Below are 13305 nucleotides of genomic sequence, written 5' to 3' on the forward strand. Positions count from 1 at the left end.
TCGATGAAGATGTGTTGTGCTTGGAGGTATTGGTGTCTGAAGTTCAGTTATGGCAGTGGTGGCAAAGGCAACTGAGGAGTCTGTAGGTGGCAACGTCAAGCCAGGCATCCAGAGAGTTGCATTCTCATCCTCTGGCAGTGGCAGGAGTCTGGTGGTGGCTGAGACATCACTGGTGCAGTGATGGTGGCTGCGACATCACTGGTGGCCCTGTGGGGACTCCAGTGGCTTCAGTGTGGAGCTCTGTTAGCGGTGATGGTGACAGCTTGGGACAGCAGGCCTCAGAGTCAGAGGGTGACTGGAGGCTGTGATGGTCTCTGCAGTGGCTCCTCCAGGCAACTGGTATTGCTCCTTGTAGGGCCTGCCTGCCCACAAAGCAGGGCGCAGGAGCCAGTGGTACCCAGACACCTGCTGAGGACCTTATGCTGCCCATTCCAGCAATGCCTGGCATTGGCCTTGAGTCCACCAGGCTCCTCACCTAATCCATGAGTTCACCCTACCCCTCCCTGAGTTGCACACTCTGAGGGATGAGTAGGTGTGCTGCCAGCTGGGGCAGCCTTGGGAGAAGGCACCCAACCTCCCCAGCGACATCTCCCCTGGGCTGTGGTAGCAGAGTGCAGAGGCGGGAGGTGGGGGGGCCTAGAAAATCCTCACCCTCCAAGTGCATCCCTGGGGTGGGACAAGGTGGAGGGCAGAGTTGGCAGTGGGAGTCTAAGGGCAATGAGTTCTCTGTCTTGGTCTTCTGCCACTCCCAGCCACAGAAATGCACTTTTGGGGTGAAGATGTCCTAGGACCTCTGCTTTCTGCACCCACAGTCCACGCAGGAAGTGGCTGGGGATGGTGAGGTTCTCTCCCAAGACCGCCCCAACCTAGCAGACAACCTAGTTTCTCAGTAGAGAGGCTATATCTGTCGATGGGGTGAGAAGACACACGGTGGGCTCATGGACAGAGCGAGACATGGCAGCTGTGGGAAGCATAAGGTCCTGGGCATCTGCCTGAGTACCACCGCCTCCCACACTCTTCTTCCTGAGCAGGCCAGTCGACCAGGGACAAGACCAGGGCCTGGAGCCTCCACCACAGACGACATCCCAGCTACTGGTTACCTTATCACTCTGACACCCACTATCCCATGCCCTTGCTGCCATGCCAGCCTGGAACTCGTTGCTGCAGCCAAACAGACTCCCCACATGGCCACTGGATGCCACTTTCACTGTCCTGCAGCTGGACCTCAGTTACTTCTGCAGGATAAAGATGCTCCCTGCTGGACACTGCCTGTTGTTGCTGCCCCTGCTTCTGAACTCTTATGATGCCACCACCATTGTGCAGCACTCAAACTTCCAAACTCCAAATGGACACCAACAATGCCCACCAAGGACCCAATGTCATTGTACATTACACCACACCTGCTGCTCGACTCCTATACTGAGGCTGGACCGTTGATGCATCTGCATGTTGCTCCTGAACCTGCCAGAGTCTGGAGCTCCACCCTGCTGCCACCAGACTTTAACATGGATACTAGACAGTGACACTCAGTACTGGGGGCAACTTCACTGCAACTGCCAGAGTTTGGTCCATTATGTTTTTTACAAGAAGCCCCTCTGCATAAAATAAAAGTGCAAGGCAAAAAAACAAGTGCTGATGTAGAATCTCTTGCAAGTTATCTAGAAGGTCTTCCTAAGCGATTCGATGAAGATGTGTTGTGCTTGGAGGTATTGGTGTCTGAAGTTCAGTTATGGCAGTGGTGGCAAAGGCAACTGAGGAGTCTGTAGGTGGCAACGTCAAGCCAGGCATCCAGAGAGTTGCATTCTCATCCTCTGGCAGTGGCAGGAGTCTGGTCCCAGTGCAGTGATGGTGGCTGCGACATCACTGGTGGCCCTGTGGGGACTCCAGTGGCTTCAGTGTGGAGCTCTGTTAGCGGTGATGGTGACAGCTTGGGACAGCAGGCCTCAGAGTCAGAGGGTGACTGGAGGCTGTGATGGCCTCTGCAGTGGCTCCTCCAGGCAACTGGTATTGCTCCTTGTAGGGACTGCCTGCCCACTAAGCAGGGTGCAAGAGCCGGTGGTACCAAGACACCTGCTAAGGACCTTATGCTGCCCATTCCGGCAATGCCTGGCATTTGCCTTGAGTCAACCAGACTGCTCACCTAATCTTTGAGTTCACCCTGCCACTCCCTGAGTTGCACACTCTGAGGGATGAGTAGGCGTGCTGCAAGCTGGGGCAACATTTGGAGAAAGCACCCACCCTCCCCAGGTACATCTCCTCTGTGCTAAGTAGCAGAGTGCAGAGGTGGGAGGTGGGGGGGCCTAGAAAATCCTCACCCTCCAAGTGCATTCCTTGGGCTGACAAGGGTAAAGGGCACTGTGGCAGTGCGAGTCTAAGGGCAACGAGTTCTCTGTCTTGGTCTTCTGCCACTCCCAGCCACAGAAATGCACTTTTGGGGTGAAGATGTCCTAGGACCTCTGCTTTCTGCACGCACAGTCCATGCAGGAAGTTGCTGGGAATGGTGAGGTTCTCTCCCAAGACCGCCCCAACCTAGAGGACAACCTAGTTCCTCAGTAGAGAGGCTATTTCAGGCGATGGGGTGAGCAGCCACACAGTGGCCTCATGTTTGAGCGAGACATGGCAGCTGTGGGAAGCGTAAGGTCCTGGGCATCTGCCTGGGTACGACTGCCTCCCGCATTTTTCTTCCTGACAAGGTCAGTCTACCAGGCACAAGACCAGGGCCTGGAGCCTCCACCACAGACGACATCCCAGCTACTGGTTACCTTATCACTCTGACACCCACTATCCCATGCCCTTGCTGCCATGCCAGCCTGGAATTCGTCGCTGCAGCCAAACAGACTCCCCACATGGCCACTGGATGCCACTTTCACTGTCCTGCAGCTGGTCCCCAGTTACTTCTGCAGAATGAAGATGCTCACTGCTGGACACTGCCTGTTGTTGCTGCCCCTGCTTGTAAACTCTTATGGTGCCACCACCATTGTGCAGCACTCCAATTTCCAAACTCCAGATGGACTCCAACAATGCCCACCAAGGCCCCAATGTCATTGTACATTACACCACAACTGGTGCCCAACCACTATACTGAGGCTGGACCCCTGATGCATCTGCATGTTGCTCCTGCACCTGCCAGACTCTGGAGCTCCACCCTGCTGCCACCAGACTTTAACATGGATACTAGACAGTGACACTCAGTACTGTGGCCACCTTCATTGCAACTGCCAGAGTTTGGTCCATTATGTTTTTGCCAAGAAGACCCTCTCCATTAAGTAAAAGTGCAAGGCAAAAAAACAAGTGCTGATGTAGAAGCTCTTGCAAGTTATCTAGAAGGTCTTCCTAAGCTATTCGATGAAGATGTGTTGTGCTTGGAGGTATTGGTGTCTGAAATTCAGTTATGGCAGTGGTGGCAAAGGCAACTGAGGAGTCTGTAGGTGGCAACGTCAAGCCAGGCATCCAGAGAGTTGCATTCTCATCCTCTGGCAGTGGCAGGAGTCTGGTCCCAGTGCAGTGATGGTGGCTGCGACATCACTGGTGGCCCTGTGGGGACTCCAGTGGCTTCAGTGTGGAGCTCTGTTAGCGGTGATGGTGACAGCTTGGGACAGCAGGCCTCAGAGTCAGAGGGTGACTGGAGGCTGTGATGGCCTCTGCAGTGGCTCCTCCAGGCAACTGGTATTGCTCCTTGTAGGGCCTGCCTGCCCACAAAGCAGGAGCTGATGGTACCCAGCTACCTGTTGAGGACCTTATGCTGCCCATTCCAGCAATGCCTGGTGTTGGCCTTGAGTCCACCAGGCTGCTCACCTAATCTTTGAGTTCACCCTGCCACTCCCTGAGTTGCAGCCTCTGAGGGATGAGTAGGCATGCTGCCAGCTGGGGCAACCTTTGGAGAAAGAACCCACCCTCCCCAGGTACATCTCCCCTGTGCTGGGGTAGCAGAGTGCAGAGGTGGGAGGTGGGGGGGCCTAGAAAATCCTCACCCTCCAAGTGCATTCCTTGGGCTGACAAGGGTAAAGGGCACTGTGGCAGTGCGAGTCTAAGGGCAACGAGTTCTCTGTCTTGGTCTTCTGCCACTCCCAGCCACAGAAATGCACTTTTGGGGTGAAGATGTCCTAGGACCTCAGCTTTCTGCTCCCACAGTCCACGCAGGAAGTTGCTGGGAATGGTGAGGTTCTCTCCCAAGACCGCCCCAACCTAGCAGACAACCTAGTTCCTCAGTAGAGAGGCTATTTCAGGCGATGGGGTGAGCAGCCACACAGTGGCCTCATGGTTGAGCAAGACATGGCAGCTGTGGGAAGCATAAGGTCCTGGGCATCTGCCTGGGTACAACTGCCTCCCGCATTTTTCTTCCTGACAAGGTCAGTCGACCAGGCACAAGACCAGGGCCTGGAGCCTCCACGACAGAGGACATCCCAGCTACTGGTTACCTTATCACTCTGACACCCACTATCCCATGCCCTTGCTGCCATGCCAGCCTGGAACTTGTCGCTGCAGTGAAACAGACTCCCCACATGGCCACTGGATGCCACTTTCACTGTCCTGCAGCTGGACCCCAGTTACTTCTGCAGGATGAAGATGCTCACTGCTGGACACTGCCTGTTGTTGCTGCCCGTGCTTCTGAACTCTTATGGTGCCACCACCATTGTGCAGCACTCAAACTTCCAAACTCCAGATGGACACCAACAATGCCCACCAAGGCCCCAATGTCACTGTACTTTACACCACACCTGCTTCCCGACCCCTATACAGAGGCTGGACCCTTGATGCATCTGCATGTTGCTCCTGTGCCTGCCAGAGTCTGGAGCTCCACCCTGCTGCCACCAGACTTTAACATGGATACTAGACAGTGACACTCAGTACTGGGGCCACCTTCATTGCAACTGCCAGAGTTTGGTCCATTATGTTTTTGTCAAAAAGTCCCTCTGCATAAAATAAAAGTGCAAGGCAAAATAACAAGTGCTGATGTAGAAGCTCTTGCACGTTATCTAGAAGGTCTTGCTAATCTATTCGATGAAGATGTGTTGTGCTTGGAGGTATTGGTGTCTGAAATTCAGTTATGGCAGTAGTGGCAAAGGCAACTGAGGAGTCTGTAGGTGGCAACGTCAAGCCAGGCATCCAGAGAGTTGCATTCTCATCCTCTGGCAGTGGCAGGAGTCTGGTCCCAGTGCAGTGATGGTGGCTGTGACATCACTGGTGGCCCTGTGGGGACTCCAGTGGTTTCAGTGTGGAGCTCTGTTAGCGGTGATGGTGACAGCTTGGGACAGCGGGCCTCAGAGTCAGAGGGTGACTGGAGGCTGTCATGGCCTCTGTAGTGGCTCCTCCAGGCACTGGAGGTATTGCTCCTTGTTACGCCTGCCTGCCCACTAAGCAGGGCGCAGGAGCCGGTGGTACCCAGACACCTCCTGAGGACCTTATGCTGCCCATTGCAGCAATGCCTGGCATTGGCCTTGAGTGCACCAGGCTGCTCACCTAATCCTTGAGTTCACCCTGCCCCTCCCTGAGTTGCAGCATCTGAGGGATGAGTAGGCCTGCTGCCAGCTGGGGCAGCCTTTGGAGAAGGCACCCACCCTCCCCAGCTACATCTCCCCTGTGCTGTGGTAGCAGAGTGCAGAGGTGGGAGGTGGGGGGGCCTAGAAAATCCTCACCCTCCAAGTGCATCCCTGGCGTGCGACAAGGGTGGAGTGCACAGGTGGCAGTGGGAGTCTAAGGGCCACGTGTTCTCTGTCTTGGTATTCTGCCACTCCCATCCAAAGAAATGCACTTGGCGGGTGAAGATGTCCTAGGACCTCTGCTTTCTGCACCCGCAGTCCACTCGGGAAGTTGCTGGGGATGGTGAGGTTCTCTCCCAAGACCGCCCCAACCTAGCAGACAACCTAGTTCCTCAGTAGAGAGGCTATATCAGGCGATGGGGTGAGCAGACACACAGTGGCCTCATGGCTAGAGCGAAACATGGCAGCTGTGGGAAGCATAAGGTCCTGGGCATCTGCCTGGGTACCACCGCCTCCCGCATTCTTCTTCCTGAGCAGGCCAGTCGACCAGGCGCAAGACCAGGGCCTGGAGCCTCCACCACAGAGGACATCCCATCTACTGGTTACCTTATCACTCTGACACCCCCTATCCCATGCCCTTGCTGCCATGCCAGCCTGGAGCTCTTCCCTGCGGCCAACCAGACACCCCACATGGCCACTGGATGCCACCTGCCCTGTCCTTCACCCGGACGACTGTTACTTCTGCAGGATGAAGATACTCACTGCTGGACACTGCCTGTTGTTTCTGCCCCTGCTTCTGAACTCTTATGGTGCCACCACCATTGTGCAGCACTCAAATTTCCAAACTCCAGATGGACTCCAACACTGCCCACCAAGGCCCCAATGTCATTGTACTTTTCCCCACACCTGGTTTCCGACCTCTATACTGAGGCTGGACCCCTGATGCAGGTGTATGTTGCTTCCGCCCCTTCCAGACTCTGGAGCTCCACCCTGCTGCCACCAGACTTTAACATGGATACTAGACAGTGACACTCAGTACTGGGGCCAACTTCACTGCAACTGCAGCCAAACCCTTGTCACTATGGCAGATGAAAACACTCATGGCTGGAAGCATCTGTTGTTACAACCACTGTTTCTGGATTCTTCCACCGTCACCGCCACCATGAGTAGGAAGCAAGGAACTCCTAAATCAGAGCTGCCTGCTGATACCGCCACAGTCGGCCCCACCTCACACCAATACTCAACTCCTGACTTTCGACGCCTGATGCCCTATGCCCACAACAGCTGGATGCTGCTCTTGCCACCATATGCCACCATTTCATGATGGTGCCATTGCAGTGAATTGACCCCAAGGATGCTTCTCTGCTCAAGATGTATAAGAGCTGGGAAACTGATCATTCTCCATTACAGTCACCTCACCAAGTTCCACTGCATGCTGCCTGCCTTTTGTCACCCCAGGACCAGACACCAGTCCTCAGGACCCTAGAGGAGTTGTGGCTCTAACTCAGGGAACTCATCCAAATAAACAAGTGAGCACTCTAAATAAAGGCTGCAGTCCTCACAGCAGGCAGTGGGTGGGACTAGGTGGGTCCAGCTCACTGGTGAGAGGGTGGGGTTAGAGCCTGGGAGCTGCTGGCAAGGTCTAGACCTGATCCTGTAGGGCAAGATAGAGAGGGATCTTTGGCTGCTCTGGAAGTCTAGCCCTGGAAGAACCTTCTGGTCCTTTCTCCTGAACTTTCCATGGTGTCTCCTTCTCCTACTCCTCCACTCTTCCCTGAGGAGACTCTGTGTCCTGGACATAGGGTCATCTGGGCACAGGGTCTCTGGGCAGTGGAGTGAGGCCCCAGTACATTGCAGCAGGCTGGGGACAGCCAGACTGGCCATACCTGGACTTGTAGGAAAAATAGCCTATTGGGAAAATACCCTCCTAGATCTACCAAATCTAGCCTAACACTGGCTTCTTCCAAGAGATTATCAAGAAAGGAAAAATATAAGTAAGCAAGTTTGTCTGGCTAAGGGGTGGTTTGAGGAGAAGTAAAGACTTCAGATTGGGTAGAGCTGGATTTAAATCCCTCTTAACTGGGTGACCTTGACCAGGGTGCAGAACTAGGTACAACCTTGGGTTTGCATCTGGTAAAGTAAAGTTGGGTGAGGAGGATAAGCCAGGGGTAAAATTAAGCTGTTGAGCAGTACCTAAACTTTGGGAGCCAGGAAGGCATTTGACATGATTTCCATGCAGAAATATATTCTGAGATTAAAGTCAACCCACTTAGAGGTGCACCTTTGGAAGGCAACTGACCTGTGAGCAGGCGGTTGAATTTACTTCATTTTTTAGATGAAATAATAATATATGGAAGATCATAGGCCGATGTTGGGTCAGGCTTGTGAAATTATAGGCTGTTTTCAAATTTGTTTAAAGAGTTAAATCTACATAGTTCAAGCCTCCTGGGATATCCCCCACCTCTTGTCACACCCCCACATAGAGCACTATCTACAATCCCTTACTCTAATTTTTAGAGGGTCACCAAATATGTCAATGCATGTATGTACATAGGCAGAGATATACATTATGTAATACTTTGTTCCTTTTAGCCTGCTTTGGAACCTCCTGAAAATAAAATCCCTTATTCTTACGTACATTCTTTTGCAGCTTTCCCTCCTTAATTTGTACCCCTTAAGCTGAGCATCAGGAAGAAGGAAACACCAGAGAACCTCAAAGATCCGAAGGACACCAACCCTGCTCAAGTCACTCTGGAAGCTGACTAGCCTGAATGTGCCCAAAGCTTGAGGAAACATCATCCCTGCTTCAGCCACTCTGGGTTGGATGTACAAGGTGAAAGATATACTAACCAAAAGGAAAATGGACTGTTTCACTCTTTCAGACAGCTCTTATACTGTCATTGCCACCCCTTACTTCTGCCATATACAGAGTCCTTTGTTTTTTCTTGACTCTAGGACTGATAACAATCAAACACATAGTTAATAATATCAGAAAACAAACGCATGTACCAGTTCAATCCTGAAAGGGCATTGCAGTTGAGATCCAAGCTCACTATTTGGAGGATGGTTTCCTTTTCTTGGTGGATTCAAAAGCTTAATTGACATAGCATGGATTGTGCTCTGAACTTGTGTATTGCTTCCATGTTTGTTTCCTCTTTTCATTAAAACTAGTGGTTCTACAATAGAAGCAGGTTTCCTTTTTAAAAAAGAGAAACAACAACTATGATATTACATTATATAAAGCTTTAAGCCAAGAAGATAATAATGCCCTTTGACTTAGAGGATTAAATAATGAGCATCAAAGGGGGTAATGCTGTAGTTTCCAAAAGACTCCCACCTTAATTGTAACACACAAGTCTCTCTCCTAATCAAGAAGAGATTATTTTAAGAAGTCAACAAAATTTCCAGAGCACTCATTGTGCTTTGAGCTCCTTTTTGTTGTAAAGGCCAGGTTTCTCTTTCTTGTAAGAGTTAGGCCTGCAGGGCTGGGGTTGTGGCTCAGTGATAGAGCACTTGCCTCGCACATGGGAGGCCCCTTGTTCAATTCTCAGCACCACATAAAAATAAAGGTATTGTGCTCATCTACATCCTAAAAGAAAATAGTCTCCAATCAAGTTTTTTGATGTGCGAAAATTTCTGTTTTCTGTGTAAAACATTGTGAAACCTCTGTCCAACCTAGGAATGTGGAACAAAGTTAAGTTATATTAAACATTGTGCTGTGTAACCACCCACTGCAATGTTAGAGAATTTCCAGACCTGGGGTCCAGAGCTTGTTTGGTGTTATCCCCTCTGGGTTGCTGCAGCTTAAATAAATCTGCTTCCTCCAAATGCCTCAGGTGTCCAGACTCATCTTTCCTGCATCAATGCCTGCTTGAAATGCTAGAATGTCCTAATTCTTGAAGGGCCTGAAGAGACAGTCTCTCAGACTCTGTCACAGTATGAATTCTAGGAAAAGTAATTCATCACAATGAATCTAATTTCAGGTTTCATTATAGGGACTTCCTGGATGTAATATCAAAGTTGCATGATAAAACTTGTATACGTCTATTGAGTTGCCATGATATACTCCATAAAGATATATAAATGAAATATTTGAATAAAAATGTAATCTGGGGGAAAATATGTTTTGTGAGAAATCTAAAGCCATGCTTGCATTTTGTGTTGTTTTAAATATTATGCTGTAATAATATTATATTTTATTATTACATTTTTAAATCTGAAAAAGACATCAGAATTTTGTACCATAATATTGTCAAAAAGGGAAAATTTTATTGATTAGAAATATGCTTTCCTGTTTTTAGAGCTAACAGTTGAATTAAAGTTTTGCACCAGACACCAAGTCCATCAGAACCTCAGTCTGGTGAAACCACATCTTGGTGCCTGCCCAGGCCAGTGCCCAAGAGCAGGTCCCAGAAGGAAATCAGGCTGGCTCTTCCCAGAGCCCTCTGGACAGAGGTTGGCCTCCTCCACTCTTAGTGTTATTTTTTTCTCTGATTGCTTGGCTCCTCTCCATGCTCTTCAAGCTGTCCTCTCCCATCTTTGTTGTTCAGTGACATCACCTGTCATTCATGTTTTTATAGACCTCTGAGGGAGAGAAAATCCACATGGATTTCAGAATGGCTCAAGATGCAAATGACTGGTCATAATTGGACACCCTAAAAGGGGATGGTATTGATGGCACAGGGGTATAAATCTCATGATGGGCCAGAAAACTCATTTACAGAGCAGCCAAAGGTCTATGTAGATCCATAAAATGGCCACAAACAACCTGAAAATCTAGGTAGTAACTCATCTGGAGCAGTCATAACCTCTTTCGGCTGGAGAAATATCAGTGGCTTCTTTTGGAATTGAATTAGGTGTGAAAAATAGCCCCTATGCCATTTGGTTAGGAAAAATGGTAATGATGATGAAGGTGATAATGCAATAGCTTATATTCATAGACCACTTTGCATACATTATTTCATTGAATATTCACAAAGTCCTTTCACTGACTGTCCTAGTCAGTTCTAGCTGCTACAACAAAATACTCTAAGCTTAAGAAACATTTATTTCTCCCCATTTGGGAGGGTGGGGAGTTCATGGTCAAGGTACTGATAGATTGAATTCTTGGAAAGAGCCCTCTTTTTGCTCATAGCTGGCTGCCTCTCACTGTATTCTCAACTGGTGGAGAGCAAGTAAGCCCTGGTCTCTTTTTGAAATTCTGAGAAAACTAATCTCATCTTGGGAGACATGCCCCACGCCTCCCCCCCATCCCCCACCGGCCTATCGAAATCTGATTACCTCCCAATGGCCCCACTTCTCATGCCATCATATTGGCATTAGGGCTTCAACATGAATTTGGAGGAGATACAAACATTCAGTAGGAAATGCACTGTGGAGTCTTGGGCATATTCTGTATCTTCTCTGTGCTTCTGCTGCCTCATAAAGAAAAAGGATGGTAATAACTCCTGGTCAATGTGCCTGTGTGTGTGTGTGTGTGTGTGTGTGTGTGTGTGTGTGTGTGTGTGTATGATAACATTGAATTAAAAACAGGTGATTAGATGATATATGCAAGTAATCCTCAATTTAAAAAAACTGAATATACAAACACAGGTGTCAAAATAAAAGCTGAAACCAAGTTTAAGAAAAAATTTCAGTGTGGGAATAGAAAATATTTCCCAGGAAGAGGATAAAAATGGAGTTTTTTTCCTGATGATATCAACTTTTTAGGAGATCTAATAGATATTTATGAAATTTAACATGACAATTTAGAAACAATGATATATGCTTATATTATACATGTATTACTTTATTCTGATTCCACATTTAGAAATCAATTTTTAACTAAAACTCATTATAGTCCTCTCCAACATTGGTGTTTTTTTACCCTCTCCAAAACAAATTTGGAGTCTTAAAGGCAGTTTCCAGGACTTGGGGTCTGTTCCCTCTAAGGCGAGGGAAATACGGGTCCTTGTGAATCAGGATAATCTTGACAAACCACAGTGAGGCCTTCATGTGGCTTAGTATATTTGCAAGTTCATCCTACAGGTGTATGTTTGCGACCACCACAATGTGTATTCCTTTTAAATGACTGAACAACACTTGTACACAACACTATCCATAGACTCAAACCCAAGGCCACATTCCTAGGAATCTTAGCAATCTGAACTTTCTATCTGATCTACCCCAAGCATGAATTGCTGATTTAATAAGAAGTAAAACAAGAAATAAAGACTGTGTTGAACTTTGTTAGTAGAAAATAAAGAGTTTGTCCAACCTCAGACCCCAGGACCACTCAGCTGTGGCCCACATTTGGTCACCCTGTCCATCAATGCAGTCAGTACCCTGACTCCAGAGGCAGGCAAGATCTAGGAGGGTGTCCATTTTTCCTCCCTATGCAGCAGGAAATGGTGACAGAAAGAGGAAACTGAGAATTTCCCAGCCTGAAAGCCTGTGGGGAGGCCCATGGTGGGGGACATAAACCCATCTTCCAGCCATTTTCTCAAAAGCACTATGATTTCGTGACACTCGGGAAGTGGAGGAGCTTCTGGTTCTGGCCACTCCAGAGGAAAGTTCAAGATAAGTGCCAATTCAGCTGTGTGGCATGAGGAAGGACCTATAGACTGAGCCCCAGGACCATGTTCTTGGCAACCCAACTCCAACTTTGTCACCCACTGCAAGTCTGTGCTGCACTGGCCCATCAGGTGATTCCATTACTTCCAGGACCCTGATTCCCAATGCAGCCTACTGGGCAGCACCTCGAACTGGGTTCAGAAGGATACCATGCCAGGAATTATCCCACCAGGAGAGACGAGCACTGCCACAACCTCACCCAGCAGCCTTCACTGATTACTGAAGGTCCAGTGGACCCAGAAAAGGCCATGGGCAATGCAAGGGGCCCAAGGAGCACCCACTTGGGACAACAGTCCCAGGTGAGGCTCCCTCCAACCTCACTCCTCCAGGTCCCCACTCACTGATATTTTGCCCAGTTCAGAAGCAAGCCCACAACTCCACCAGTGAGGAGGGGGACAGTTCTTAATAGCTGAGCATGGAGGAGCATGCAGGGCTGCTTAGTGGGTTATGGGAAGCTTGAGCTTGAAACCTCACAGCTAACCCTGGCAGGGTGCCCTTCCATCCAGGAAAAGCCAAGACCCATGACAACTGGAACCTCCAAAGAGTGAATGCTGAGTGGATCTCTGGGTCTGTAGGTGTCTGTTTTGGATTGGACTGGTGAAAGGTAACATATCTTACACTGTAGGAACAGTAGGAGGCCTAGTATTGTCCCCAGAACAGCTAAGCAATGAAGACAGTCAAAAAATTGGAGAGCTGGGGTTGTGGCTCAGTTGCAGAGTACTTGCCTAGCACATGGGAGGCACTGGGTTCAATTCTTAGCACTGCATAGAAATGAATAAAGGCCTGTTGACACCTAAAAAAAAATAAATTTAAAAATGGGAGAATCTTGATAACCAAAATTCAAAGAAAGCAACCCAAATATGGATAAAACTCGATTTTGTGAGCACACAGCTGGGTTTTTCTGGTTTCCACACAAAGAGAAAGGACTGTGCACAGAGGGTAGCATTCCCTCCCAGCCTGCCCTGCTGAACCCCTCAGCCAGACTCTGGGGGATGCCTTAAATGCATTCTCAGCAGCTGTTCCCTCCACTGTTCCCAGAGGAAGTGCAGGAAGACCCACAGGCCGTGATCCCAATGCTGCCACCACCTGCAAATGCGCTCAACCAAGAAACTTGCCCCCCAGCAGTTCCCCTTCTGACTGGCCAGGCCCAGGCAGGACAGCAGACAGAACTCTGACAGCTCAGGGGCGGGGCATGGGCTGAGGGATTCCTGCC

At 49.4% G+C, this 13305-nt stretch overlaps 1 long non-coding RNA gene across 1 annotated transcript; it reads left to right on the forward strand.

Annotated features, from left to right (window-relative positions):
- Positions 1 to 5577: 5577 nt before the first annotated feature.
- LOC144366763 (uncharacterized) lies at positions 5578 to 9308 on the forward strand. The gene is made up of 2 exons (XR_013425908.1): positions 5578 to 7009; positions 8131 to 9308. It is a non-coding gene; the product is annotated as an uncharacterized LOC144366763 (long non-coding RNA).
- The last annotated feature ends 3997 nt before the right edge of the window (positions 9309 to 13305 follow it).

Source organism: Ictidomys tridecemlineatus, chromosome 9, assembly GCF_052094955.1.
Source record: "Ictidomys tridecemlineatus isolate mIctTri1 chromosome 9, mIctTri1.hap1, whole genome shotgun sequence".
Classification (NCBI taxonomy): domain Eukaryota; kingdom Metazoa; phylum Chordata; class Mammalia; order Rodentia; family Sciuridae; genus Ictidomys; species Ictidomys tridecemlineatus.